This window comes from Tursiops truncatus, chromosome 12 (genome assembly GCF_011762595.2).
Source record: "Tursiops truncatus isolate mTurTru1 chromosome 12, mTurTru1.mat.Y, whole genome shotgun sequence".
Taxonomy (NCBI): Eukaryota; Metazoa; Chordata; class Mammalia; order Artiodactyla; family Delphinidae; genus Tursiops; species Tursiops truncatus.
This window is the reverse complement of record NC_047045.1, coordinates 78,058,898-78,083,963: the sequence shown is the minus strand read 5'-3', so window position 1 is coordinate 78,083,963 and position 25,066 is coordinate 78,058,898. Positions and strand designations below refer to the sequence as shown.

At 34.8% G+C, this 25,066-nt stretch overlaps 1 long non-coding RNA gene across 13 annotated transcripts in view; it reads right to left on the bottom strand.

Annotated features, from left to right (window-relative positions):
* LOC109552827 (uncharacterized) overlaps nt 1-25,066 on the bottom strand; it is a 166,004-nt gene that overhangs the window by 56,338 nt on the left and 84,600 nt on the right. For 9 of the 13 annotated variants that reach the window (XR_012324935.1, XR_012324939.1, XR_012324940.1 and 6 more), the window contains one exon: nt 14,777-22,714. This is a non-coding gene — a long non-coding RNA (uncharacterized lncRNA). Of the gene's footprint in view, nt 1-2,534; nt 9,917-10,195; nt 10,272-14,776; nt 22,715-25,066 lie in introns of those variants that run through there. The other 4 variants (XR_012324941.1, XR_012324938.1, XR_002179723.3 and 1 more) reach the window with 3 other exon arrangements.

The following is a 25,066-nucleotide window of genomic DNA, read 5'->3' as shown; positions in this document are numbered from 1 at the left end:
CTGGGGCCGCTTTTGCACAGCATTATATCTGTGAGATCATCTGTGTGGTTGTGGACCATTGTAGTCACTTCTGCTGTGTCACATCGCAGGGTGACTTGAAGGAGGTAGAAGGGGAGCCTCTGGAGACCAGGGAATGGTCTGTACTGACAATAATATGTTCGCATTGTAAAACTGCATCATGATGTACACTTATAACGTGTACTTTTTTGTATAAATGTTACAATAGCAAGATAAAAAAGTAAACTTCAAAAAGAACTCTTTGAAAGCAAGGTTAAGCTGTAATAAAGTAAAATAGATAACGAGAAGCTAGAAATGATGAGTAAGAAAAATGATGCCCTAAGAAATCTGCCAATCCCTGGTGGCCTAGAGGCTGGATTTGAAAAGGTCACATTAGCACAGGGGGCAAGAGACAAAGCCCGGGGCCCGAGTTGAGTGTGAGGTCTGGGTCAGAAACTATAAATCTAGCACCTCTGCAAAGTGACACCTTCAATGGATGAACCAGGGAAAAAAATCAACCCTGGAAGTAGGCTTGCCAATTTCACCCTTAGCTCAGGATAAAGGGAAATAAAAGGATGCATGTCCCCAAGAATTCCTGACTATAAGCTGTGTTTGGGGCTAGAATTCATACTACCTTTGTGGCCTGAAAAGTCCAAATCAAAAATTTATTTTCAAGCAGTCTCCAGGCACCAGACAGAGCAAATGTCAATCATTTCTAATGCACCACAAATGACCATGATTTAAAATCAAGAGAAAAAACATCCTACAGAATCAGATCCACACAGAGATGAAACTGGAATTATACGAAACAGAGTATGAGTATATTAACACATTCAAAGAAATAAAAGAGGGGCTTGACAGTACAGTTAAGGAAGAAGAGATCAACAAACTTGACTAGGAAATATAAAGAAAGAAAGAGAATGTCCAGGAGTAAAAAATATGTTTATTGAAATTAGAAACTCAATGAATGAATTAAATGGCACATTAGATTCAGATGATGAGAGAATTGATGAACTACAAGAAGAATAAATATCTAGAATGCAGCACAGAGTCACAGTGTTAGAAAATAGCTTATGCAGTATGGGTAGAATAAAAGAGTCAAAAACACTATATTCTTTCCAATAGGAAAAAAAAAATAAAATAATGGCAACACAAAATTCAAGGAGATAAAGGTGGTCAAGTATATTCCAGAATTGGTAAAAGACTACAACTCTCAAATTCAGAAATCTCAATGAAACACAAACAAAATAAATTTTTAAAAATAGTCACACCTAAAAATATTTTCATGAAACAACAGAACTCCAGAGACAAAGAGAAAAATATTAAACTATTACTCAATGCAAATGAACTACAATTACTGTAAGATACCATTTCTCATGTATCAGATTAGCAAAACCCAAATGTTTGACATTCTCTGTTGAAGAGTCTGGCCTCATATTGCTGGTAAGATGCAAAATAAAATAAACCTTGTAGAAGGGATTTGGCCATATCAAACAAAATTATATATGCACATGTTCCTTGATCTAGCAACCCTACTCTAAGGGACAGCTCTCAAAGATACACTTGTAGAAATGTTAGAAGGTTTTACACAGGCTATTCATTTAAAAATCAATTAATAGAAAAAAAGAGACAATTCAAATACCTACTAATAGAAAACTAATTATATAAACTATGGTACATACACACAGTGGAATGTGGTAGAGCTGTTTAACAGAATGAGGAATATCTCTATGTGTGACCATAAAGTGGTTCCAGGATATTTTATTAAAAAAAAAAAAAGCAAAGTGTCAAAAATGAGTATAATTTGTTATCATTTATCTAAGAATGTAAGAAGCATTCTTAAAACTAAAGATAAATTGAAAGCCTTATATATGAACAGAAGAAGGATATTGATTTCTCTAAATATTTCTTGTTTTGGAGATTTGACCTTGGGCTCAGGTATATGTTTTAAACAATTATAAAACAAAAATTAAATTTAAAAGCAATTCTGAAAAATTGAAAGCATTATTTGTAGATAGTATGATTACCTATGAAAAAGCTCCAAAATAACCCACATAATATAATTAATAAGAAAGTTTGATAAGTTTGCTAGAAGATCAATAGACAGAAGCAACAAACTGTAAAGGACATCTAAAGGTGGTAAAATTTATAGTAGCAACAAAGTAACATAAGCCACCTAGGTATAAATCTAACAAGACCCTTATGCAGAAAATAGGAAATTTCAAGAAAACATAAATAAATGGAGAGAAATACATTGTTCATGTATAGGAAGAGTTATTGTTAAGAGTCAATTTTTCCTAAATTGAGCTAAAGACTCAAGCAATTCTAATTAAAGTTCCTATGGGTTTGGGGCTTTTTTGTTTTTGTTTTTTTTTTGCTTAGTTTTCAAAATTTGACAAGGTGATTTATAAATTTATATGGAATAGTAAAAAAGGCCAAGCCAAGAAAATGCAATTTGTCCTACGACATAGTAGTAAACCATATTGTTTTGGAAGGAAGGACAAATAGACAACAGGAACAGAAGACAGCACCTGGAAGTAGAGACATATATATAGAGAAACACAAAATGGGGCAGAGGTGGAAACATAGATCAGTGGAGAGGCTATTTAATAATTTGTGTTGGAGAAAATGTTCATCACATAGAAAATTTTTAAATAGATCCCTTCTTCAAACCATACACAAAACTAGTTCTAGGTGGATTAAAGACTTAAATGTGAAGATCAAAACTATAATATTTTTATAAGATGATATGGAAGATATATTTATAAATTTGGAGTAAAGAAAGAATCCTTAAGACAATCACAACCAGTACAAACCATAGCAACTATAAGAGCAAAGATGGAAAGTCCCAACTATATTAAAATTAAGATTTTTTCTGGTCAGAGAAGGCACATAAAGACAAAAAAAGACAAATAAAATAAAAAGACTAGCCATAAAGTGGAAGATTTTTGCCAAACTTTATCAAAGAAATAATGATCATTCAGAATATGTAAAGATCTTCTATGAATTAATTAATTCCTACATAGTAGGAAACTATTCAAAGGACATGAACACAGAAGAGGAAACATGAATGACCAAAATACACAAATTGAAATCACAAGAAAATACCAAACACACTACACTGGCAAAAGTTAAACAGTTGGATAATAACTATATAGCAAAGATGTGGAACAGCTGAAATTCTTATACATTGTTGAAGGGAATATAAATCAGTACAATTAGTTTGAAAAGCAATTTGATATAACCAAATAAAACTGTACCTGAGCACATAAGGAAGCCCCAGCAATTCCATTTTTAGTTATATCCCTAGAAAAATCACTGATTTTTTCATCAGATGAAAAACACTGGGATGGCATGTGTGGACAGCATTGTTTATAAGAACATATCAATGTTAAGTATTCCAAATATGTGTCAATGAAATAATATAAAATAATGGAAGTGAATGAATTATGGCTTCATGCATTAGCATGGATGAATCTCAGAAAAAGAAAAAGGGTTGTGCAAAAATAAATAAATAACAAGCCACAATACAATACATACAGTATTATCTCATGTGTATAAAGCACAAATGCAAAATTAAACAATCAATGGTTAGTATGCAGATATTTCTAAGCTATGAAACAGCAAGGGAACAATTTATACAAATTTCAAGTTAATGGTTACCTTTGCGGTAGGGAGGGGGTGAGTCATGACAAAGGGACATAAACAGGGCTCTAACGTACTGGTAACTTTCTATTTCTTTAGGCTGAGTTTGGGAATCATGGGTATTCACTGTATTGCTTTAAACTGCATATATATATGTATATATTATATATATATAATATATACATATATATATGCATTTTTAAGTATAATATACATAATGAAAAACATTTGTAATGTATATAACAAATTTTTAATATCTTCACTATATTGAACCATACAAATTACTAAGAAAATCTCTAAATTGCCCCAGGAAATGGTGAAAATATTTCATCTTTACTACTCTTCTAAAATGAAAATTAAAACAAATAATGAGGTAGCATTTTTCATCTATGAAATTAAAGTTTTATTTTTTTAATGAAACTGACTACGGTTGTTGACGGAGATTGTGCAATAGTTTTTTGCACTATTCATGGGAAAATAAATTGGTACAAACTTTCCCAAAATAATATATTTCTATGGTTCTATTCATTTACTTCAAAGACTATAGTTATATGTACAAGAATGTTTATTACAGCATTATGTATAACACTTATAAGAGTAAAATATTGGAAGCCATGTAAAAGTCCAAAAATATGGGGAGGATTAAAAAAATTATGATATAGCAATGCGATGGAATAATGGGTAACATATAAAAGTCATAAATTTGTAGAATAAAGCAATGGCAAATTCTACTGATTGTATTACATCAGAAAAGTCAGGTACCAAACTATTTTGCAACAACATATAATTAAAAAATAATTCTTCAATACTTAAATGTGCTTGTATATATTAGATATATAGAAAAATGGTGAAAGGAACTATCTATCATAAAATACTAGCAATAACTACCTCTAGGGGATTAGATCTTAGATAATTTTATTATTGTTCTCCCCAAATTTCTATAATTTTCCTTTTTTTACAAAAGCAGGTATTATTTTTGTAATCAGGAAAAAATTAACTTACCGAGTTTTAAAGTTTTATGAGTGATTCCAATGTTCAAAGGTTTTTTAAAATGTGGTGATGGCTATGAATATGTAGCAGACTATCTCAAGAAGCCCACAAGCTAGATTTAAGGATAAAACTAGTTGAGAACATTCACAGTTTCAGGATAAACATACCACATGCCACAAGAGAGGCACATGTGGAAATCTTGGGAAAAGAGAAAACTCTCATCTGGTTGAGGAGGCTGAAGATGGGGTGGGAAGACTGCGTTGTAGACATTTAAGCATATAGCATATATCGTTGGAAAAACATGCTTTAACACAGTCTGTGCTGTGTATGTGCACGTCTGTGTTTGTGCATGAGTGTGTCTTTTTACTCAAATAGGGAATGAGGTTTCTTGGAAAAACTAAATAATGATACCAAAGAGTGTCCTTTCCATTATTTGTGGGCCTCATTCCATACATCTAGATTACTTCATTTTAAATGAATCCTTCCATCAGAACGCTGCATTTTTAAAAACTTATAGCCAAAACAAAACTTTTTACCTTGAAAAAAACTGCCTTCTACTTCGACAGCAATAGAGATTGCTAAATTTAAAAATATAATATGCAATATTTTTGCACGTTAACTATAAAAATCATATAATAATTAAATGTCCTAATCAGTCTTGGTGGCTCTGAGAAATCTAACATATTTTTACTATTTATACTATAAGGGGAAAAAAACCAACACTGAGGTAACAAATACTGTTAGGTTAAGAGTAGACTCACCCTCTTGTAACTGATAAAAGAGGAGTCATGCTTATTTTTATGAATGTGATAGAATGATAGATAAATGGAAGGCAGCCCCATAGTAATGTTTGTTACACAAACGGTAATGTACATCAGTATATTGCTTATCCTCTGTAAGACTGGTCCATGGCCAACAAGGTCTACTGTGTTGAACACGTTATGCTAGACCCTGAGGGTGGGGAAGGAGTTTGGGTCAGATGTTTCAGGTCTGGGGGTGGGGAAGATCAGTTTCTCAGAAGAGGATTCATGTGCAAATGATTTATTAATAAAATACTCCCAGAAAAATAAAACTACAATAGTGAGAGGCTGGGGGAACATGGATCTGAAGGCGCAAGCACACGCACATCTCCAGCAGTCTCAGAGCAGTGGGTGCAGCCTGACTCTTCAAAAGACTCTGGAAGGTAAAAAATCCTTCCAATCTGAGGCAAGAGTGTTGGCAAGTACCCCCAGGAAACTTAAACTCCCCAGCACCTCTTCTCACCTTCTCTCTTTGGAGCAAAGCTGCTGCAGTAGCTTATGGCTATTGGAAAGAAGAAAGATGAGCATTCATAGGGGGTTGTTAGAGGCAAACAGGAACTAGTCCAGGGATCTGGGTGGAGGTCCAGGAGGGTCCGGTCCAGGAGGGTCCGGTCCAGAAGGCTCAGAGGAGAGGGTGGAGACAGAGATTCAGACACACCTTCATCCTCAGATTAATTATAGTCAGAGATGGCAGTGAGCGCAAGAAGGCAGCAGCTTAGACTGGAGATGATCCCAACTTGGGCAGAAGACCAAGGTGCTGCTTCTGGGGCCTCAGTTCCAATTGTGAGCCTCCCTGAAATGTTTTTCCTCTTCTGCCCAACAAGGATCACAAGGATATCTCCCTTACTGGTTAGTTTTGACCATCAATGAAGATAATGTACCTGTAAGTACTTTATAAGCTGTAAAATTCTATAGAAACAAGTAATTTTAATTATGATACAAGATGGAATAGGAGAATTCCCTGGTGGTCCAGTGTTAGGACTCAGCACTTTCACTGCCAGGGACCCTGGGTTCGATCCTTGGTCTGGGAATTAGGATCCCGCAGAAAAAAAAAGAAAAAAAAAAGATGGACTAGGAATGTCGCACAATATATGTCATGAAATCCCAGAGGAGGGACAGTGAAGGCAGAATTTGAATTGATTCTTAAAGGATGAATAAAGTTTTGAGAACAAATTCAGGGCAGAAGAGAGAATTCCAGAAAGACCTGGGATACAGAAGCCCATTGCTCTGACTTTCCTTCAGATGTCCTCATCTGCTTCATCAGCCCTCTGTCTGTGATGTGACTATTTCTCTGGTCCAACAATTTGTGGTTTTGATGGATACAGTAACGACATCTTCCGTTATGTTCCACCCACATTTCCCTTCTGGCTAAAAGCTGAGAATAGAGACCAGTTTCCAGGTCAATTAAGAGATTACATCTATCATGCTAACTTTTCTTTGTCCCTTTGTTTACAGTGAACTCTTATTCCTTGTGATTTTGTATCTAATATCATCTAAACACATTAAATGCAAAACTGTGAAACTTGTGTAAAAATATTTGTACCTTTAAATATGAAATGTGATGATGCCTTTCAAATTAAGGTAACTTGCATTTAGTGTAACCAGGTATATTTTAAAATCACTTTTTAAAATATATTGTATATATAACACATATATTATTCAGGCTCAACAGGAATTTATGATCCCAAATGACAGGTATTACAGAAATGTAACAAATATGGTACATAAAAATTTTCAATTACAAAGTTATTTAATTATGGTAATAACTGATACTTGAACATCTGAATGATGAACATTTGAATAGCATCTTACAAAAGGCCTTTCTTATTACTTCTCAATACAGCCCTAAAGGGAGTTATTAACATGAAGAAATTGAACTTTAGGGCATTCAAGTAAGTACATTAAGTACTTGCCTAAATCAGAACGTAAACCAAATCATCAGACCCCCAACCTGGGCTTCTTAGATCATGTCATATTGTGCCATTTATAGAAATTACTTTAAAATATATATTCATCTTCCAGCAACTTTATTAATAGTTCATAAACTAAAATGTGGAAGGCAAAGATCAGAGAAAAGTATGGGAAGCAGTAATTCTCCTTGTCCCCTACTAAGTTAGAAGAGCGAATACTTTATGACATCCTTCATCTTCGACCATCTGCTTCAACATCCTTCACTGGATCAGTCATCTATTTTAGACCTAGGCCTGCTCAGCTTTTATCATCAACTGCTCAGATATACCTTATCTCAGAGTATGACTTGAGATTGTCATTTATTTGTTCATAGCCTATTTGTCTAGAACTTACAAGAACTGAGGGGGAGGTCTCATAAGTCTTCTTATCAAGCACGATGGCTCCAGCACTGCCAAATATTAGGAACCTGACTCTAGATAAAAGATAAATATCTCCCCTCATTCTGCACCTGCAAATATGTACAAATTCCAGGGCAGGGAAGGGGATAAATGTGCAAATTCAGACAATTTCTGACAATTATTTGTTATTAATCACCTCCTCTATGCCAGTAAGTATTTGTTGTTTTACCTACATTATCTCATTTTAATCTTCAAAATAATTCCATGAAGTTTATTACTTTCATTTTACAGAGGAGGGCACTTGTAACAGGGTTCTGAGACAAGACCTGTCCAACACCCATGTTAATTATCTACCTTCTAGATTCTAGACTTGACTTTAAGTTTAGAGTTGAAATGTTGTTCATCTATCCCTTCCTCTATTCTTTGGTAAATATTAATTATCATTGGTAAATGATGCCAGCACTGAAATCATAAGAGAGAACAATATTCACTCCTGAAGATTAAAAAATACATCAGAAAAAAATAGGTAGAGTCATCTTAAAGAAATAGAATGAATACCAGACCTGTAAAACTTAACATGATTGAATATATTAACATAGATAAAGAAGGTGTCAATCAAAAAAGGAGGTATCTGTAACGTAAGTCTAGAAAAGTGCTCTCAGCATATCTGAGTCCCATCCAAGAAAGGGAGTGCTTGGCCAATATATGCATAATTCCAACCTCTCTGGTGATAATATTCCTATTGTGCAGATAAATATGTCAACCTGTCCTAACCTTGTGCTATTAAACATTCGAATTGTCTAATTCTTTGTCCTGATTCCTTGTTCACTAAGCTAACTTTTGATTACAATTTGGCCTCTTAAGTATATGTGCCTACACAAAGGGAATGTGCTGGTCATTCCAATGCAAGTATTCAATTCCCATGACAGGTGTACGTCAAGTTCACAACTGGCTTTCCCATTTAACTATCAGTCTTATGAGCTTTTTTACTATGGGTCTTATCTTGAAAGGCAGATACCTCTCAAGGTGTTGACAAAATCAGTTTTCTAAGTCTCCTATGTTGAAGATGAGACCATAGCCTGGAGTTGAATTCACCAAGATTGTCTATTGTCTACTGAAATAGTCTTCTGGCAAAACTCTAGAAGCCTACTATGATGGCTAATTTTATCTGTCAATATAGCTAAGCTGTGGTGCCCAGATATTCGGTCAAACTAGTCTAGATGTTGCTAAGAAGGTAATTTTTTTTTTAGATGTGATTAACATTTAAAGCAGTAGACTGAGTAAAGCAGATTACCCTTGATAATGTGAGTGGGCCTCATCCAATCAGCTGAAGGCCTTAAGAGCGAAGATCAGAGTTTTCTGAAGAAGGAGGAATTTGGCTTCTAGACTGCAACATCAATTCTTACCTGAATTTCCAGTCTGCCAGCTGCCCTACATATTTCAGACTTGTCAGCCCTCATAACCACGTGAGCCAATTCCTTAAAATCTCTCTTTCTCCTATTGATCAATTGATATAAAGATATAGATGTAGATATAAAAATTGATTTTGTTTCTCTGGGGAACCCTGACTAATATACTACCACTCTCAGTCTCCCAAGGTGGCCATCTACCTTTGCCATTGAAGATGTCTAAACAAGCTTATTTTTGTTAGCCACTTCATTGAATCATAGAATTTAGGGCAAGAGCACACTTTCCACCCAAGCAGAGTGGCGTTCTTTCAGTCAAACATGAATATAATTCATGTTTCTGGATTCTCAGTCTGGTGCTCTTGTGTTGATTTTCTTATTAATCAGTTATCTTCAGCCATATAATTTTTGTTGTTCTTCAAACTGCTAATTCTTAGCCCTACATTTACAGTGGTTTTAATGTTAACTTGCAGCTTGGGGTCTTGCTGTTGGTGGTCTTTGACTTTTGGTTTGAACATGAAATCTTCTAATCTCAGCCTTAGGCAGAAATGTCCTGCTGGGGTATTTTTATTGAATAGTGCATCTTACCTTTAAAAGAAGTGTAGGTGGCATTTCAAATTTTTTCTTAGATGCCTTCAGGGATGCTTCAGGAACAAAGGTACTGCTAAGCCACTCTAATGTTCTTCAATAATTCTACATTACATGTGGAATCTATATAACAGTCCATTAATTTTTGCATTTTCAGGCAGTGGAGATTGTAGCTAATCTGCTAATTGGATTGAATGAAAAAAAGAAAAATGTTTGAAAGCCTTCTTTGAGTATTAAAGTAGTATTCTGTTAGCTTTTCTTTCTACATTAAACCAAATCAAATAGCTTCATCTTCCTGCACATTTACTGTCTTGGTTATGAAGTTGCCACATCCATGTGGAGTCCAGACTTATAGACCTTTGATTGTAGCTCATGAGTCAAAACTGGACTTTGAAAAATTTAATTGATCAGTGACACCTTTCTTTGAAAAGGAATAGAAAAGAGAAATAATGACTCTTACCTGGAACCATGATCTCACACTTATTTGCCAAGTCCATATCTGAATCTCAAATGTTCATTTCAGAAACTAAAGCATCCTGCAAGACAAATAAGCCCACTGTGTCCTGAGAAGCACACCGTTTATTTTCAATGGCATTTTGGGGAACTTTTTGGCCTTTCCTTCAACTATCATCAAATGTTCATCTACCAGCAAAAGTAGATTTAGTCTGAAACTTGATAATATTTATAAGAAATTTGAGCATTGGTAATTTATTCATTCAGTTACTCATCAGGCCTTTGGCAGTCTATGTGCTTCAGATAAAACTAACTTCATGGAGCTAACAATCTATCTGATGATGTTGCTGACATCCTGTCTGAGAGACATAAAGGATGTCTTGTCAGTCACTAATAGACATTTTCATGTGAATGAAGATAAAATTTCTAAAGCAGCAGAGGAAATTCAGAATAAGTTTGTTGTCAAACATTCATTAATAGTTCGAGATTATAGTCTCCTGGCTATGTTCAGTGATGTCTGGCCTAAACTCAATTCTTAATGAAGAATAGACACTCTCTTGAAAACTACCACTCTGTGCTCAGTGGATTTTTATGAGCTATTAATCATGTATTTGATTATTTTGGTATAAAACTTAAGCATGTATTGATGCATACAAAGTATAACATGACTGTATTGTCCCCTCAAGAAAGCTAGCCACCAGAATCTTAGCATAGAACGCATTCATATAAGAAAGGACACAAGATTGATTAAATGCATTCTCAGAAGCTATCTCTGAGTTATCATCTGATACAAGACAGTACAACCACAGAATTACCTAGTCACGTTCCCAGATTTAGCAGCTGGGGCTGCTCTTATAGTTTACAGGAATATTAACCTGAATTCACAATTTCCTGTATGTCTCCTCCACCATGGCAAACTTGAGAGTTTTAGAGCTCAAGGCTTACCAATACAATCGGGGCTCATTAGAGCTGTATGAAAAATGTTGACTTGCACAAGAATCTTCACTCAGGTCTAATTCTAATCTATATGTTTAACAGCTGGTGAATCCAGACCGCTTGAGCCTCTTTTTCCCAATACAGGGAAAATCATCTTCTTGCCATGCAAATATAAGTTGTTGGTAGTGTTACAAGGAAGGCATAGACAGGGGCCTTCACCAGGAAGATTGGCAGTTTCACTCAAAAGAAGAAAAAGAAAAAGAAAAAATCTTCCTGGAGATGTTGCCGTAAGTGAATCTTCTTATCCCTGTAAGGTGTAGAGATCTGGAAGACAGACCTCATCCCCTTAGGTGATCCCAGCTGAATTTTAAGACATGGTAGCCAGCACGGAAGGGTAGGAAATCCCATTCTATATACTAATAAGCCAAATTAAAACGTTATTTGGAAAATAAAAATAATGCATCTCTTCAAAAAATGTCTAGGGAGCACTTACTAGAATAATACTACATCTCAATGTCAAATAGCAATGCTGTTGAAATTATTTAATATGTATTGACCCAGCCAGAGTGTTTTCAGTACTACACGGGTAAAAGAGCAGCATCTTACCAAACTTCTGGTAAAAAGTCAATTGCTGCATTAATTGTTATAAGAAGTTCCACTCACACTCCACTTTATTGTGTCTTGGTGTTAGAAGGGGATGAAATACTAATATATATACCCTTTCAAGTCATGTAAAGTTCTCATTTTATCTGGAAAAGAGTGGATAAGTACCAATGAGGCATCTTTCTTTTTCATTTGTACCTGATACAGTGTGTAAGAGCCTTATTCTGAGTATAAATGGACAGAATTTTCCCCTATACCTTGCAAAGTCTTTTAATTCTATTTCTAGGAAGATCATATTCTCCTGGATGAAAAGGGAGTTTGTCCATCTTTTATATTATTTATCTGGAAATAATTTAACTGTGGAATTTCTGATGAGACCATCACAATATTTTTGCTTATGACTGTGCAGTGTTATATAAAAAGATAATGACACGATGCAAGTTTTCAATCCAGTATCATTGCAAAAACCCTCTCCAAAGGTTCTTGGAAATAACCCTTTTCCAGGATATTCTTTCGTGATATGAGAGTTAATCAAAAAGATAGAGAATTTTAACTCACTAATATTTATCTCAGTGGTACAAATCTTTGTGACAAGTTGAAAACAATGATTCCAACGAAGCAGGGTGCAGAGTTTCTGCACTGCAGGCATATAAATTGCTGTCACTGGGACAATAGGAGAGGTCTCTGGGGCAGGACAATCTTACTATGCCCTTGGAGATCACTAGAATGTTAACAAGATCACTATTGTCCTCTTTTCAATGAATGTTCTGGTCTTTTGTGTGTAAGGGCCAGAAAATCCCATGACATTCTGTGAAGGTTGCAGGGTGTGTGCGTGTGTTTGTGTTCATTCACTGCTGATTTTATTTAGACAGGTGACTAGAGTGATCTGTAGATGCTATTGACATATATTGAAATTGAGCAGAGTCATACTACAAAGAATGAATTTTACTGTATGTAAATTTAAAAATAAATTAAATTTTAAAATCGGGAGAACCAGTTTGACATTTGAATAACATTTGTCATTCCCTTTCAAAGCATTTTCTGAATCTGATTGCCGTTGCTTGTATACACCCAGCTTCTCTCCATTAGTGTCTGTTTATTGAGTTTTTATTAGGTGATAACACTTTTCCCTCCATTCTTTCTTTGGTTCCTTGCTCTCCATAACTGCTTATGCATTTTTTTCTTTTTTTTTTTTTTTTTTGCTTAAAATATCTTCTTCATTCCATTGCCTGCTCTAGACTTTGATGTCACCTTCTGACTCATTGGGTCTTACTTGCATTATAGAGTTTCCCAGACACTTCTTTGGAGGAAAAAAAAATCTATATCACAAACATGACAGTGACATTTGTTAAAGGTACGGAAATTAAAATTATGTAAACATTTCAATGATGGAGGAAACTGCAGTTCTTTGGAATTTTGCTTTTGATTTAACATCTGTGTTTGAATTTTCACAAGCTCAGCAATGAGTTCATTCCAATCCTGTATTTCAGTCTGTCTGTTGCCTAATGCAGAATAAGTAGGAGGCAAGAATGCAATATAAAACTATTGCTATGGGAAGCTTTTATAAAGAGTAGAATTTTTCTACTGATTATGGACTTTGAGCAGCAAGTGGCATTAAGAATCTATTTCATACATTACACTACATTAGGTATGATGTGGATTTCCATACCATAGGAAAGGTAGATTTTTGGCCCTCTGGGAATTGGTAATCTAAAGAAAATACTAGATAAACTGGAAAATATTCCCCATATATATTCATAAAAATGGCTCTCTAAAGGACTCTGTAATGGAATATTAAAATTTCTATATGAGTATTTTTAAAAAAGAAAGACTGATATGAATGGTTTGGGAGGAGGGGTGTGAGTGTGTGTGTGTGTGTATGTGTGTGTGTGTGTGTGTGTGTGTGTTTGAGTTTGTGTGTGTGTGAATGAGCTTGGATTATTCGGTATCAGAATTTCCTTCATTTCATAGTAATTGTGCTGCAGTTACTTGAACACACTTTTAGTTTTCTAATTTTGTAGGTATGCTACAGTGGAATAATGTTGCGTCAAGAAAAACATTAATAAAGCCTGAGTCAACAGTGTAAACTATAGGGATTTTACTTTAAATTGGAAGAAAGGAGTGTGAAAGCAAATTTGTGAAACTCCTTTGAACTACAGAAGTTCAGGTACTTCCTATGCATCTGAGAAGCAATGAAATATGTAATATCAAGACTGTCAAAATTCTGTCTCCTCTTCCCCAAATCTTCCCACTAAGCCTCCTTACTTTCTGTAGGAGCTTAGTACTTTAGTATGGAGATTGGCTTTGAGATTTGATGCCCAAGGCCATATGTATGGTCCACACAAAAGTCAATCTCTAGCCATCTTAGAAAATGAGAGCCATTGCTACTGTATTATACGTGTCAGTGTTACTCCCCTGTCATAGGTTGGCCACTGTATTCCTCATTTTAGTTATTGCTATTGCTCTAAACACTCAGGCCAGCAAGATTCAGATGAGATGACAAATACTGACTGCTCTTCTGGATACTTGCAAGGCATTCCACCTCTCTAATTAGGTACTGGTTGTCTGGAGTCAAATATATGCTGGCAAGTATGTCTCGCCATCCCTCCCCTGATTTAGACACAGCAATAGCTCTGTAGTCATCTTACTTGAAAAGGTTTCATCTCGTTTCACTCTGCATTTCCTCCTGTACTGGCTTGCTTTGCTCTCCTCTTTCCCACAGTGGATAGTTAAACCCTGTAATTTTCTAACAGATAACATATACAGCAACAATAACATATTTAGGGATAAATGTAACAAAAGACAAACAAGACCTTCATGGTGAAAGTTATGAAACTTTCTAGAAAGTCACAGTAGAAAATATAAATAAAAAGAAAAATGTGGGAAGCATCAAGATTGTAAAATTCTCCCAAGATTAACCTATAAATTAAATTAATTCCAATCAAACCACTAATATTTGTCATAAAAATTGATAAACTGATCTTAAAATTTGTATGAAAAAATAAAAGATGAAGAATATCCAGGACAATTTTCAAGAACAAAAATGGAGGATTTTCTATACTATATGTCAAGACCTACTATAAAGCTACAGTAATTAAAACTGGGAGAAGTTAGTACAAAGATAAACAAATATTCCATTGGTTAAAAAAAAACACAGCGTAGAAACCAATCTACATATAACTGATATTTTTTATATGTGGCAGAGATGGCATTATAAATCAGTGGAGAAAGCCACATTCAATAAATGTCAATGAGGTAATTAATTGTTCATACAGAAAAGGACAAAATTTGATCTCTACCTCATACCATATACTGAATTCTATCTCAGAAGGATTAAGACCGAAGGATGCATTGTGGTTTTAATAAGTACACACTTTAATAATAAATACTTTTATTAAAAAGTAAAACTATGAACCATTCATCATAGTTTGATGGCATTACAATAGGAAATGATTTCTTAAGAAAGACACAAAGGCATATCCAATGAAGAAAAAATCATTAAATAGGACTTCATTGAAATTAAAACCTTGATTTTGGTAAAAGACACCAGTGGAAGGGAAAGTCATTTATGAGAAAAGATATTTGTAACCAATATAACTAGTAAAGCATTTGAATATAGAGGATAAAAGAATACCTACAAATCAATAAGAAAAATGCAAAGAACCTACAGGAAAATTAACAAAGGATATTAACAAGCAACCCCCAGAGCTAAAAACCTGGATGGAAATTAAAAATACATTAGCAAAGTTTAAAGTGACAACACTAAATGCTGGTGAGAGTATAAGACAGTGGGAGTTGCTGGTGGAAGTGTAAACGGATAAAACTTTTTCAAAGAAAATTTAGCAATATTGAGTATAGCTTAATTTAGAACTATCCTATTATCAAGCAATTCTATTTCTAAATAACTATCTTAGAGAATGTTTATCTGCAAAAGAAAACATACAAAAGGATGGTTATTGTCACACTATTTGTAAAAACAAATTTAGAAACAAATTGTCTTGTAGTAAAACATTCAATGGTTTACTCATACAATTAGGTACCATTTGGAAGTTTAAATGAAAAAACTAGATACATGAATATCAACACATATAATAAACCTAAAATAGTAATATTAGGTGAAAAAACTATGCATAATAAGGTTCACTATATGAGAAAATTTTGGAAATTTAAGACACAAAACAACAGTGCATATTGATTTTTGATACAAAAAATTATTAAAAATACATAGAATGATGCACATCTATCCTATTGGCAAGAGAAAGGTGAGAATAACTGGTAAGCTTTGGCTTTACCTACTGTTTCACTTCTTTAAAAAATTAAAAATGAAATAAAAATATGACAGAATTCTGAGCTCTACTAGTACTTAATCTTTATTGTGAGCATCAGAAAATAATACCATTTTCACTATTTTTCCATACACGTAAACATTTCAAAACTTTAAAAATTTACATTATAAAGAGAAGAAAACAAGATTTTTTTATTTAGAAATAAATGACAATGAAAGTTTTACCTATCAGAATCCGTGGGATATGAACTAAGCACTATTCAGAGAAAAATGAAGTCTTAATGCATACTAAATTGACAAAATTAAATTTATTGATAATAAATGAAATAAACATTCAACTCAAGATGATAGAAAATGAACAATACTTTAAATTCAAAGGAATTAAATAACCATAAAAGCAGAAAATTACGTGGAAAGGCAAGAATAAACAGCAGACTTACTAACAAAATGAATTATTTTTAAACTTCAAGATAACAATACAAAAGCCAAACTGTGGCAAATTTAATCAGGAAAAAAAGAATAAATATCCAAACTTAAAAAAAAGAAAAAGAAACAATGGAAGTGAGAAAGGAGATATAACGAAGGATTTGGGGGAGATTTTTTTTAATTTAAGTTTCATTAAACAACTTTATACAAATCAGTTATAAAATAATAAAATTGCATCAAGAGAAAGTTAATTCCCATATTTCCAGAGCGTAAAAATGTACAATATCATCTTATGTTCTATAAGGCCTATAGATCATAGATTATAACCCTATTATCACAACTCACACATACACACACAAGCATAAAGCCAATCTCATTTGGCTTTATAAAATACAGAAATCAAAATCCTAAGTAAAACGTACACAAAATATATTCAGCAATGTATTAAAAGCAGGACAGTTTATCTCCAGATATGAAGGTACAGATCATCTGCCATTTTACTCTCAGATACATTCCTACCCTTTCCTGTTCTGCTGTTTGAAACGGTTCTAAACCATGCAAACTCCATTTCCTTGATTTCATGTTGTACTGGTTTCTGATTAGGTTTGGCCCATGGAAGTTATTGGAAGAAAATTGGGGGGGCAGAAGTTGCAGAAAACCTATGGTTAGTTCTCCAAACCCACCACTTCTGATGGCATCTCGAGCAGTTGCTGTCCTTCTTCTGAGGTCCCAGCTCCTGCTGGCCTGAGCTCCTGAGGCCTTGGAACAGGACCCCCTCTGCTTGGCTCTCCAGTCCCAGGGATGGGATGGTAGTGCAGCCTCTGCACACTTTACCAGCCCTAGTTATCCCTTTCAGCTCTCCCAATACCTCTGTAAATAACTAGTTCCCCAAGTTCAATTTGTACTTTTGAACTACCCAGAGTAATATCCATTTTCCTGACTCTATCCTGACTGATAGAAAAAAGAATGGTTTTATCAGGTCATCTCTATTAATTTATTTGCTAACTGAGTATAGAAGTAAATCATCATGATCTTAACAGAGGCTGAAGAAGGATTTGACAAAATTTAATATTTGATAGTGATGAAATAAGAATAAAACCCATACTCAGAAATAAAGTCTAAAGAAGAAAAAAGGATAAAATTGTAAATATTTTAAGGTGGTATGAATGCCCTCTGCAGTATTATGAATCAGTACTTTCATCAGCAATGAATGTCAGATTCCTTAGTCTCAGTAGTAGGTTATCAAACTTAGATATTTTTTCCAATAGGGGAAAAAAAGAACATTTTAATGTAGTTTGATTTGCATTTCCTTACTAGGGTTGAGACTGACTTTTTGTCATATGTTGATAAGGTTTTTTTGTAAACTGTCTTCTATATATTTTCCTTTTCTCTGTTGACTAATGAGACGTTTTTATATATGCTCTTTGTCTATTATATAAGTTGAAAAAATATTTTTCCTGTTGGTCATTGGTCTTTTGGCTCTCTTTATATTCCTTTTTAACCATGCACAACATCTTTTATTTTTATGCAACTTTATCAATCTTTTCTGTTATAGCTTCTGAATTATGAGTTATGGTTAGAAAGACTTCTTCACTTGATTTTCAAGGACTTATTCCATGTTTTCTTCTATAACTTTTATGGTTTTATTTCTCACATTTTTTAGTTTATTTAAAATTTATCCTAGTGAAAAATATAAAGTATAGATTCAATTTTATTTTTTTCAGGTGACCACTCAGAGGTCACAACACCTTATGTTGAAGAAACTATTTGTGCCCATTGGTTTGTGATGCCATTTTGTCTTATTTCCTACATTCACTATGTATTTGGTGTCATTTCTAGACATTCTATTTTATTCCTCTTTTTACTTTCTACTAATTACTGAGACAATATATTTTTATGATTTTGTACTTTTTCTCATGTCTAGCACCAAATGTTACTGTAGACAAATTTGAAACCAGGGTAATACCTTCCCCTATAATCTGGTTGTACAGAGGTTTCTTTCCTCTCTTTTAAAGATCAAAACTTTGTTAGGCTACAACTCAGTATTGATTAGTCTGGTGTTCTTTCCTTTGGCATGCAGTGTGTCTTTAAATATCTATAGAGGGAGACTTGTATTTTTTTAAATCTGTTTTAATTATATCTTTAAATATTTGTTCCACTCCATTGTTCTTGTTTTTCTTTTTCAGACTCCAGTTGTGTATATGTTGCACCTCCTTTGACTTAAACTACATTTTGAGTATTATCTCTAATCTTTTTTCATAATTTTCCATTTTATTTTGACCACTATTCTTGGGCAAGCCTTTAGGTCTCTGTCTGTACCTACTACCCTGTATGTGCTCTTTTGGGTTTCTCACTATTTCTTGTCTGTATTTCTACCAGTAATTTTTATTCTATTGCATTTTTCCTAAGTTCTGCCAGGTCATGTTTCAACTCTCCCTATTTTCTCACCATCTTTTCTTTGAGTTATTGTGTTTCTGCTTTACAGTGTTTCTTCATTTTTTAGCCCCCTTTTAAAGGTTTTTTGTTAAATGGCAAAATCTTAGTCCTTTAATCTGACCACAGCAACCTTTTGTAGTGGGTGTTCCTTAGAGGAAAGTTGTGCTGTCCTTTCCCACCTACTTCCCTCAGGTATCTGTGAATCAATGCTATGACATCTTTTTATAAATCTAGACCCAGTTTAATGCTAATTTTCTTAGACCTGCCACCTCATTATTCTCTGAGCTTTCTCCCCCATGTACCTTCTGCTCCATTTCCTTGTGATTCTCTGCAGGTTGTGCAGATTTTGTTGTATGCAAGTGATATTGGCTTATCACTTGAGAGTGATGCTTCCTCTCACTTATAGGAAATATATTTTTCCTGATTTTTCTTGAAGTCTGCCATCATTGGATCATCTCAATTTTACTTCTTCCAACATGATTTCAGAAGCACTTCACTCCTGTAATTTCTGTACTAATTTTGATTACTTTTGGTAAACTTGTGCATTTTAATATTGTCTATTACAGCATAATATAGTAAAATATAACATAATATGATATTCCGTCTCCTAGTTATGGTGAAGATGGAGAAGTTTTATTATCTTTATTACTATCTTTTGTTTTTGTGTAATACTCATGACAGAAACTGTTGCGTCAAGGTGCCATATCCATGCAGGCGGTTATTCAGGACTCTGTATCCGGACTACACGGTGTGAATTCTAGCTCTGCCATTTATTAGCCATGTGACCTTAGGCGAGTTACTGATTCTCTCTCTACCACAGCATATTCCTGTATAAAATAATGGTAATAATACTGTGTACCTCACTGAGGTTGCGATATTACTACTTGTAGATAACAAAATCCACTATAGCTGGTTTAAGCAGAAATAGATCAAGTGCCCACAACTGTCACTCCCTTGTACTAGTATGATATATCCACACATTTGCAATGTTCTCATGAAAGGCAGTATATACTTTTCTACCCCATGACTTTGGGCTTAGCCATTTGACTTGTTTTGGTAAATGAAAAGTTAATGACATGACAGAAACAGAGGCCTGGAATGCGATTATACATATGGGTTTCTCTACTGGGCTTCTGCCATTTCTGTGAGAACATACATCAGGTAGCCAACATTCTTTCTGCCTGAGCTTCAAGGTAAAGAATATCCAGATCAGACTTATAGCATGACACTTCCCTAGCCAACTTGTAGACTTGCAAGCCTAAAGCAGAGTCCCCCAGCCAACTGAGGGAAAAAGATAAAATGTGAATTTCTACTATTTTAGATCCTCACCCACAAAAGTCCATACTTGAGATATAGAATATAGCATACCTTCCCCATCGCTAAAATTTATGTATTTTATGATAAAATTTTAAGATCCATAATCCATGAAAAGAACGTTCATGTTTCAAGAGTCAGGTTCATGATGGATTTGGAGTAATTTAGAAACTATTGTCAATTAGTTCTCATTTATATTTAGAGATAAAATTCATCCACTTTCACTAAAGGCTAAAAAATGAATTATAATGATAAATCAAAGGAAACCCTATAAGATAAATTATGACAGTTGATAAATTCACCCCAAAAGTATCTGATTTTTTCATTCACCTATCAGAAAGGGGTGGGGGGAGTAATATTTGTGAAGGAATTGATAATATGAAGCAATGAAAACTTACTTAAACTGCTTGCTGATCCCTGCTTGATTTGCCAACTATTTCCTCATCTCATCCTTTGGGAGATTAGAAAAGTACAGACAGAAAATATTTATATCCTACAGTGACTTAGTAGAACCAGTCAGCTGAATAAAAATGTGATATAAAACTATAGATTAAAAAAAAAACTATAGATTTTATTTAATAAATTTTGTGGGCTGCATTGTTTAGAAAATGGCAGCTTTTTCTTAAAGAAACCATAAAGTAGGTTATGTATCTGAAATTTTAGAATGTAACTACACTGATCTTCAATGTACTGTACTATTGTGTCTAAAAAAGGCAAATTTTTATACATATACAGTACAGGAAAGCTCCTTGACACCCACATGGGCATTGTTAATTATTAGTATCATTCGCTTGGAATAAAAAAGCGCAACAATTTGTTTGACAAAGAATCAAAATAGAAATGCATGCTTAAGTATTAGAAAGATTGCTATAGTATGAATGTAAAATACCTATACTGTATCTTGTTTTAAAAGAACAGTGAGTGACCAGCCATAATTCTTAGTCCCTAAAAAGTAGACCTGTCTTACAGTACTTTTATTTTATGTAGCCAAATGCTTGCAAGTTCGGAGTTAGGATCACATCCCGCCATCACACAGCAGCACAAAACTCATTGGCATCTGATGGAAGTTTCACATGTGGAACAATGGTGGGTTTAAGACAATGCAGAGAGTGTAATGCGCTTCCTATAAAAACAACACAACCTCTTCCTCCCTGTCAGCATTTAGGGCTACACTAAAGGTTATGTTTGCTGCTGCTCTCTGTTGTCCTTAACCACTGACATTTTAAAAAGTCTAAATGCACTGTGTCTTGGGACTCCTTTGTAAAGGGGGCTTTATAAGTGTAAATGGTTGTTGGTACAACCTCTATTTGACTTTTGACTATCACCTCCAGTTCCAAGTAGAACAAGTTTTGCTGCCTTTGCAGAGTCCTCAGCAGTCCTCACATTTCCTTGGGGAGTCCATATTCCATCTGGCAAAACCATCATTGTAATTTATCAAAGTAAGAATTGTGCCCACAAAAGCACGTGTTCTAAAGAAATAGAGAGTATTGTCTGCCTGCCTTCTCTTGCATAAGCACATTCAAAAGCCTTCAGTAAATGAATGATCAGCTGGACACAGACAATGGCTTGGGGTAAATATGAGCTTATGCTGTTATATTGTAGGAGGATCCATTAGAATGGAAAATGGATGGGGCTTTTGCTATGCAAGAGGCATGTTCCACGAATTAACATTAGTGCAGGTGCTAGAGGATTGTCTTAACTCGGGATGGAAATCTATGCTGATAAAGAAAGGGTCAAGGAACATGATCTGCATCATTAATTTGAACCTTTTCTTTGTAATAATAACTTAAAAGGAACAGCCAAATAACTGTAACTCAGTGTGTGGGAGTAAAACACTGCTCTGTGCATTTCCATGCAGCTGATAGAATCCAGCAAGTTGACCTCTTTCCAAAGAGATAGGTTGTTTATCTCTTTTTGAAGTTGAGTATTTTCAATGGATACTTCAGGAGATAATATCTGAGGAAGTTCCAGGTAGCAATCCTCTGCCACTAACAGCACTGCCAACTTCGGTGACAGATGAACCCGGATGTTAGTCCTGGCTCAGCCACTTACAGAAACTCTGACCCTTGGGCAAGCCATGTATCCATTCTAAGTCTACATCCCCCCAACTGTGAACTATTATCTTCCTCATAGAACTGTAACACACGTCCACATTTAACACGTAAACACTTAGTATAATTTTAATAAATGTTAGTGAGTGTTAGATTTATTGACACCCCTTGAAAGAATTGGAGATCATTGGTAATGAAAAACAAATATATAATAAAAGCAAAAGAATACAAAAAAAACTTATAAGACAGAAGAGGAAATAATTATACTAGAAATGTAGTAAAAAGATAGTTCCTGACAGCCAAGGGCAAAGCCAAGTGGGATAAATAATTTGGGACTCCTTACCTTATGACAGGACAGGAGTGTTGTTCAGCCACAGGGCTGCCCAGACATCCCCACCACTCCTCCGTTTTTAGCTGTTGCCCATCCCATTCCAGCAGTATTGCAGCTTCACAGTGTTTTGCCATTAATATTTCTCTAGACATCAAAAGATAAATGAATCAGCAAGACCAAGAAGTTAGCACCAAAATATCATTTTGTTTTTCTTAGAAAGTTTGCAATAAAAACAATTCACCTTGTGTAAATAAAAAGATGTCAATGGTTTCCCTTGTACATACAGCCTTAAAAAAAAAGGAAATCAGGAATTCTACCAGGAAAATTTCAATATAATTTTTATAGTTGGGCTGACATTCTGACTATAGAGAATTCTCAGTCTTTTTTTAATATGACTTCTCGAAACTCAAGCTTTAGAGTCTACAGCCTTCATGTAATAATAGCTGATTCTGGCTTGTTCTTGCCTTTTAGCCATTGAATGAAGACCTACAACTCCTGAGCTTAAGATTATGTAACTCTCTACCGGATGACAAATAAGCCTATTATATCTGTGTGGAAAAGTCTTCCCTCCGTATGTGCTGAATAGGTGGGAGGGTTTATAGATATCTGATAGATTCTAGAAGTAATCTTACTGCCAAAATTCTACTCAATGATTACTTTTATATTGCACATACCTCTACCCACAGTGAACAGACTTTTCTGTCATTGAATATTCATTTATATAATTTCATACAAAGATGATAGATTAATTAAATTGTCACAGAAGATAATACATCGAAAGTTTATTTCATAAGATCAGTCATGTTAGACCATGCTCAGGAAGCATAAGATAAATCACAACAAATGATTAAGTTCCAAGTCTAGAAATAATATATTTCTTATCTCTTCTCCCTGTACTGTTAGTCTGCTTTTATAACAAAATGTCATAGGCTGAATGGCTTAAACAACAGATACTTATTTTCTTACAGTTCTGGAGGCTGGGAAGTCTAAGATCAAGGTACCAGCTGATTTGCTTCCTAGTGAGAGCCCTCTTCCTGGCTTGCAGACAGCCACCTTCTGGCTATGCCCTCATTTGGTGGGGTTGGGGAAGAAGGAGGTGGGGTGGGGGGGAGGAAGAGGGAGGGGGAGGGAGGGAAAGACAGAGAAAGAAAGGAAAGAGAACTAAGAGTGCAAGTGCTCTGGTGTCTCTTCTTGTAAGTATACTAATCCTTTTGGACCAGGGCCCCATCCTTATGACCTCATTTAAACTTAATTACCTCCTTATAGGCCCTATCTCCAAATATACTCACATAGAAGCTTAAAGGTTCAACACAGGAATTTGTGGGGGGACACAATTCCATCCATCCATAGCACTCCCTAACTCAAAACAGACAATGACCACATTGGGTTTGATCCCCTTTCATGGTAGGTAAGTAGGCCAGCTAAACTATGAGTTGACCCAGCCAGTCAATCAGTTATAGCAAGCAAAGTCTGGAGAATCCAGAGCTAGGAGTCTCTCACTTGATGTTAAAGTGCTAGCCAGTCAATATTAGATGGTACCCAAAATGAAATGCCTGGCTTAGGTGTCCATTATGCTTGGAGAAATCCAGGGACACTGGATTTCTGAAAATACACATTTTCAGTCAAGTCAGAATGTAGAACAGAAGTCCAAGGATCCTGAAAGAGGTATTGGGGTGGGGGTGACAGCAGGGAATTGTACAAGCCTAATAGATAAAATAGAAAGTGATCTGAATGGATTCCAAAGACCAGGCAATGCCCTCAGGTAGACCTGCACATGTTTTTCTATGTTAGAGCAGCTTAACGGCACCAGGTGCAAGCAGGCAGATAGACAGCCACGTTTCCGTCATTAAACTCTGGTACCAATCATCCTTGAAACATCTTAGGTAAATAAGAAGTTCCTAGGCATTTAAAGCCGAAGAGACCTCCTGATGTCTCTGTTTGAGTGGACAGTATATTTATGGGGTAACACACGTTACCGTCCACATAGTTGGTGCAAAATATTTCTGCACTGCATTAAATGTAAATAAAATGATAACTGTTGAAAGCAACAACAAAGCATATTTATTTTGGCAAGATAAAATTTCCACAGCATTAATTACATTCTGATAAGATGGCCCATAACTTTCACCAAATTAAAAGAATCCCAAGAGAGGGACTCATTTCTAAGAAAAATAAAAATTAAAAAGAATATCCCATCCTTTCAACTCCCCCTTTGTCATCTTAATGGTTTAATGGATGCATATTTATGGATGCAATAAAATCCATTTCAAAAATTTTGGATAGTACATTTCTTCCCCATTCATTTCTTCCCCCCAGTTTTCTGGATTCATTTTTAATGTTGCTCTCTTTTATACAAATATCAGGGTAAGACTTTTACACTAAGACTGTCTAAAACTTGTCAGTGCCCTCTCTGAAAGGTAAAACTGCCACCTTTGATGATTAATCAAATTTTCTCTAAATGGGATTAATTCGGGTGGATGTAAGAAAAAGATTGTC